At 34.9% G+C, this 6865-nt stretch overlaps 1 protein-coding gene and 1 pseudogene across 1 annotated transcript in view; both read right to left on the bottom strand.

The window, feature by feature from the left end:
- CTNNA3 (catenin alpha 3) overlaps nucleotides 1-6865 on the bottom strand; it is a gene marked incomplete at its 3' end in the record, with an annotated part of 1944816 nt that overhangs the window by 658326 nt on the left and 1279625 nt on the right. The window lies entirely within an intron of this gene.
- LOC103196875 lies at nucleotides 4412-5207 on the bottom strand (annotated as a pseudogene).

The raw sequence follows: 6865 nt of genomic DNA, 5'->3' as shown, positions 1-6865 counted from the left end.
GGAGGGTCGATGAAAGAGGGGGAGGCCTTCAACGAGATGGATTGATATGGTGGCTGCGATGATGGGCTCAAGTATAGCGGGGATTGTGGGGCTGGCGCGGGATCAGGCAGTGTTTTGTTCTGCTGTGCATGGGGTCGCTATGAGTTTTAAATGACTCGACGGCACTTAACAACAACAACAACAACAAGTGGCAGAAGAATTCATACTTTATATACATTCTTATATATACTATTCATATATACATATATTCATATTGTGTGTATGTGCATACACAGGGACATATGCATACTTTGGCCAGTTTATAAGATTGTCTTTTAGGAAATAAAATTGAGACCTGCTCTTTCCTTATTCATGATTTTTATGACCCAGGCTCTAGTCAAAGGATTTTACATAGGTTCATTTAATCTTCCCAACAACCTCTGGAGTAGGTAATTTTATTATTCTCATTTCATAGATTTAAAAAAAGAAAAAATCAGCTGAGGCACAAAGAGGATTAGTAACGTGGCCAGGGTTATAGAGCTACCAACTGCAATGTGAATAACGGCAGTCTGACTCCAGAGACTGTCTTTAGCATCATACATGGCTTCTCAATGAAAGCAGATGATAGAAAAAAAAGGAGGAGTTTATCGAGCCAGAAGAGAATGTGTTAGGAAAGATTTGAGGGCAAGAAAAATTGAACTCACTCAAAATATTAGTTCTAAGTTAAAAAATATATATTCTGGAGAAATATATTTTGAAGCAAGGGATGTATACAGAAGATACCAGGAAGATTAAAGCTGTTGGAACATAGCTATTCCATCACTTAACAGAAAAGAATCTCAGGTCTTAATCCAATAGATGTTCCTCTGTTTTGGCCTTAAAGGAAATCTAAGAGGGTCATGATGACAACATATTCCAAAAACACTAGTCACTCTTCTAAACCACTTTCAACAACACAGTGGGAATTTAACCAAGATTATAATTTTGATTTGGTGTCAGCATGAGGAATATTCCAGGCTACCTCTGTTCCAAATTCTTGTTAAACTAAACCTGTATCTTAGTGGTCTATAATGGAAACTATTTCCTGCAGCAATGGTACAGAAGTGGCAGTGAATGAAGATTGAGTTAGTGAAGTTATCAGACTGGCCTGAAGGTAACCATGCCAGAAACAAGCTAGAAAACACTGGACAATAACATGCGTGCTATGAAACTGGGCAACTTCAGGCCTAGAAACAATGAGTTATGTCCCTTGTATAACACTCAGAAAACCAGCAATTTTAAGCTAAACAGTCTACGAAATGACTGCAAAATGACTTGCAAAACAATATCAAAGAAATATAATGAAAAAAGGAATGCTACACAGAAAAAGTCCTAGAATATATTATTTTAATTCCAAAATGAAAATTGTACCTCAGATTAAATGTTCAAATGGTGAAGGAAATTCATATTCAGGGAATATGAATCCACACTGCTCTTTGGTGTTGATGTTTATATTATAAGGAATATGGCTTTGTTTTATTTTAAATATACTGAGCATATTTCTACTCTGACACACACAAGGTCACCAAAAGTCAAAATGACTCTACAGCAACTGGTTAAGGTATTCTACACTGAGTTTAATGGTGAAGATATGTGTACTAATCTTCCTAACTTGCTACATTTGCAAGGGAAATCTTGCATTTTTGTGCCTTGCAAAATGAACATTGGGATTTAGGAACATTATTTATCTAATTCTATCTCTGCTATTTAGAAAACATCAGTTTACTCTAGAGCAGAAGCCATTCATACTCAGCCCTAAGAAAGTAATATAATGCCCTTAAGTTGCACAAAAAAATACATATAGATAGATGATTAACAGAATTATTCACTTTGTTACTTGTCTTTATTTTCTCCTCTCTTTTTCATACTTTAACAACTGTATTGAGGAAAAATTGCCATAAGATAAACTTCTTAAATTTAAAGTATACAAGTCGATTAGTTTAGAAATATATTTTTGGTGTGAGATATGGATTAAAGTTGTGGGTTTTTTTTTCTTTTTGTATATCATCAAGCAATTATTCTAGCATCATTTGTTCAATGATTCTCCTTTGTCCACTTTTACTGAAGATCAGTTTTCTACATATATGTACATATTTCTAGATTGGATTCTCTTCTTTTGATCAATTTGTTTAACTTTCCTCCAGTAAAACTGTCCTGATTGCTGTAGGTTTATAATGCCATAAAATCAGATAATGTTAGCCCTCCAATTTTTTTTTTCTTTTTCAAAATTGTTTTGACTATTATAAGTGCTTTGTGTTTTCATATTAATTTTAGAATCAGTTTCCCAGTTGCTACAAAATGACTGACAGGATTTATACTGGGATTATGTTGAATTCAAAAATCAATCTGGGGAGAACTAACATTTTAACACTATCAGTTCTTCCCACCAATGAATATGGTTTATATCTCCATTTATTTTGGTAGTCTTTAATTTCTTTCAGGAATATTTCATAGTATTACTTGTAAAACTCTTGCTTATTTTTTGTCAGGTATATATTTCATACTTTAGAAGTTATTATAAGTGATTTTATTGCTTTAATTTCAATCTCTAATTTGTCTTTGATAGAAATGCAACTGATAATTTTATATTGGTCTGTAACCAGTGACCATAACAAAATCAGTCTTTAGTTCTACTATGTGGAATTACTACATTCCATTACATTTTCTACATAGATGACTACGTCAGCTGCAAAGTTTTACATCTTGTTTTCCAAGCTGGATGTCTTTTACTTCTTTTTCTTGCCTTATTTCAATGACTAGAACCATTGGAGTGCTGTTGAATAAATGTGGTAAGAATGGACATTCTTGCCTCATTCATGATCATAGAAGGAAAGCACCCAGTCTTTCAACATTAAACATATTTGTAGGATTTTCATAGGTGCCCTTTCTCATATTGAACATGTTCCTTTGCATTCCTAGTTTACGATTTTTATCAAGAATGGATGGTGAATTTGGTCTTCTTTTCTTTTAATTTGGTCTATTGAGATGATCCATGATTTTTTCTTTTTTAGTTTGTTAATATGAGGCATACATTGATTTTTTTGAAAAAATGTTAATCAACCTTGTATTTGAGGGATAAATTCTATTTGGTTATACTGTAGTAGTTTTTTGTTGAATTAGATTTGCCTACAGTTTTTATGAATGTTTGCATTCATGTTCATGAGAGATATTGGTCCACAGTTTTCTGTTGTTTTAGTAATTATCTGATTTTAATATCAGGATAATGCTGACCTCAGAAAATGAATTGGGAAATACCCTATCTTTTTTCATTTTCTTGAAGAGTTCATGTAGAATTGGTACTATTTTCTTAAATGTTTCATAGAATTCACCAGTGAAACTATCTCATCCTAGAGTTTCCTTTATGGAAAATTTTTTAACTGTACATTCAGTTTCTTTAATAGATACAGGAATAATGAACTTATCTATTTCTTATTGAGTGAGCTTTAGTAGTTTGTATGTTTTAATGATTTTATCCATTTAATCTGAGTGATCAGTTTTATTGACATAAGCTTTTCATAATAGTATGTTATTATCCTTTAAAATATGTAGAATCTGTAGTATTATTTCTCATTTCTGATAGTGGTAATTTGTATGTGTGTTCTCTTTCTTTTTCTTTCTCTTTATTCTTATAAATCTAGCTAAGGTCCAGCTTTTGCTATCATTGTTTTCCTTTTTCATATTTTGTTGGTTTCTAACCTTATATTTTCTATTTCCTTGCTTCTGCCTATTTTGCATTTAATTTGCAATTGTTTTCCTACTTTCTTAAGGTAGAATATTAGATCATTTACTTGAGATCCTTGTCCAGTTCTACCAACTATTGAGAGTAGGGTATTGAAATCCCAGAAGATAATTCAGGATCTATTATTCCATCTTTTTTGGCTGCAGTAATTCCTTCCTTTTAGTAATTATTTTGCCCTCTAACTCTGTCTATAATTTTACTTTTACTTTTGTTTTTCTATGATACCTTTCAAGGATTTCAGCTGTCTGAACAGCATCTATGATTACAATAGTTTTGGTTCTAAGCTTAATTCCATCATTTCCAAGTCAACTAGATTGTTCCATCTTCAACTCAACATGTGTAGAATAAAACATCTCATTCTTCTCCATGAAATGGGAACCCCTTCTAATTATAAATAACATAGTTCTCTTAGGTATGAATATTTTCATGCCACAGAGTTACCTTTTACTTCACTTAACAATATATCTTCTTGATTAAATTTGTATTTAATTAGTCTATTACACCCCCTCTGTTATGTTCTCATGCATGAACTAGTGCATGCTGTGACAAACCATTGTGGTAAACCTCTTTGGTGCCTAGAATAGTATTCTGCACATCATTTTTTTTTTTTTTTCACAAATAAGATTTTTTATTTGTCACCAATAAGTCTGAATTTTACACAGATTCTTGAACTGGTGGTTCATAGCCATCTGCTCGTTCAACTTTAGCACCTGTCTCATCTCCTGTAGCTTTTCCAGAACTACTACCTTCACCATGAAGCTCCATGAGTTTTCCCAATTCAAACTTGGGCTTCTTCAGCATTTTTACTTTTCTAACGAACACATCATGGAGAGGATAAATAGATTGGCAAGCCTTTTCTATGTCCTTCCCAATGCTGTCTGGAATCAATTTATTGACCACTTCTTTCAAGTCATTTGTTTGCACCTCTCGGGTCATTATTTCCATCATTTTCTTCCGGATTTGGCGGACCTGTTGGTGCTGAGCATAAGAGGTCTTCTGAATCTGATTGTTGTGTTTTTTTAGTAAAACCAACGCAGAACAGACGAAGCAAATAACCATCTGTTGTCTTGACATCAACATGAGCTTCAATCATGGTCTGCCATTTTTTGACCATGGAGCACATTTTGTCACGGGTAAGATCCATGCCATGGAAGTTGGTGAGGCAGTTTTTGCCCTGAACATCCTCAGTAATTAGCTTGAATTTTCTAAATGCAACTTCATCGTTCTGCAGATCAGCAAGGCTTACTTCAAAGACACGACCCTTTAGGCCATCAGAAGCAATTTTGGTTCCTTGAGTCCTTGTGACTAGTGTTTTCCCAATATTTCTTATATTGAACATAGCTGGTGCTTTCACATCATACCAGTCTTTCTTAGAAAATGGATCAACCACTTTCTTCTTGGCTCCTTTTTTGCCACCTTTTGTAAGGCGCTTATTCTTGCCAACCGCCATGGTGCTGCTCAGAGAGCCAAAAGGCTGCACATCATTTTTGTGGAATGAAAACATGAATATGCCCAGGTTCCTCACTGCTTATGAAGCATAGATTTAACTCTTCATTCTTTATTCTAGTTCTAAATCAGTCACATCCTTTATTATTTTCTCTCTTTTACTCTCTCTCTGCCTCCTCTTCCTGACCCTTCTTTTTCTCCCTTCCTTCCTTTCAACAAATATTACTTCAGTCTAATTCATCTACTCATTGTCCCTCCCTGGAATATTGCTTACCCCTTCTTACATGGACCATGTGACGCCCACCTTTCTCCTTATGTAAGTTCTTGTAAAGTTCATTTAACCATGGTGACAGAACTGTTCAGTAAAATAAAATGTGAAATGTACTGTTTTTACACCCCAAGCCTTTTGTTTTTTGTCGTTATATGCCGTTGAGTCAACCCCGACTCATAGCAACCCCTCTCTGGGTTGCTGAGGCAGTATCACTATGGAAGTAGATTGCCCAACCTTCCTTCCGAGAAGTGCCTGGTGGGTTTGAACCACCAGCCTTCTGGCTAGCAGTCAAGTGCCCAAGCCTAGGGGTATAAAAACACTAGAGAAGAAAAAAAAAAAAAAAGACACTGTAAAAGATTACAATGGGTACCATGATAGAATTAGCAGAGAAGACAAAAAACACATAGGAAGATGATAAAAAGAGATATCAATATTAAGACTAGAATAGAATGTTTAACATCTATAAGGAGAATAGATACTGAATTATATGTGTCTAATTTAAACATATAGGTAGGTCCCTGGATGATGCAAATGGTTTATAGTCAACGACAAACTGAAAGATTTTCAGTTAAAATCCACCCAATGGTGCCACGGGAAAAAAAAAAAAAAAGCCTGGCAATCTACTTCTGTAAGATTACCACCTCACTCTCATAGAGTTGTTTCCGACACATAGCAACCCCTCCTTGGGTTTCTGAGGTGATATCTCTACAGAAGCAGATTGCCTAATCTTTCTTCTGAGGAGTGGCTGATGGGTTTGAACCACCAGCCTTCTGGTTAGCAGTCAAATGCGATAGGCACTACGCCACCAGTGATCCCTCTGTAAGATTACAGCCACTGAAACAACTATGGTGTTTAGTTCTACTCTGAAACATGTGGGATAGCCATTAGTGGGAACAGATTGGAGAAAACATATTTTACTGCAAATAACGTGTGCCTTTTATGTTTGTTTGCCAACCATACCCTCCCCTCATGAGATATATTCATAAGCAAACAATGTTAATGTTTTTACAGAAACATGTAAAAAAAAATAGCATAGTGGCACTTATGAAAACACCTCGTGGAGGGGAGGCATGATTGGTAAACAGATGTGGAAGTTGTGTGTTATTTGTGTAAAAATATGGTAAATATATAATAACGTTTATTTAAATAATAGTGTAAGTAAGAAGTCATGCTTAAAAAATTCTTCTTTATTTTAAATTCCCAAGGTAAGAACATTGTTGTTGTTGTTGTTGTTAAGTGTCATCGAGTCATTTCTGACTCATAGCGACCCCATGCACAGCAGAATGAAACACTGCCTGATCCCGCACCAGCCCCACAATCCCTGCTATACTTGAGCCCATCATCGCAGCCACCATATCAATCCATCTCCTTGAAGGCCTCCTCCTCTTTTG

Source organism: Orycteropus afer, unplaced genomic scaffold (genome assembly GCF_000298275.1).
Source record: "Orycteropus afer afer isolate SDZICR_OR568_19922 unplaced genomic scaffold, OryAfe1.0 scaffold00070, whole genome shotgun sequence".
Lineage (NCBI taxonomy): Eukaryota > Metazoa > Chordata > Mammalia > Tubulidentata > Orycteropodidae > Orycteropus > Orycteropus afer.
This window is presented reverse-complemented; position numbering and strand designations above follow the sequence as displayed.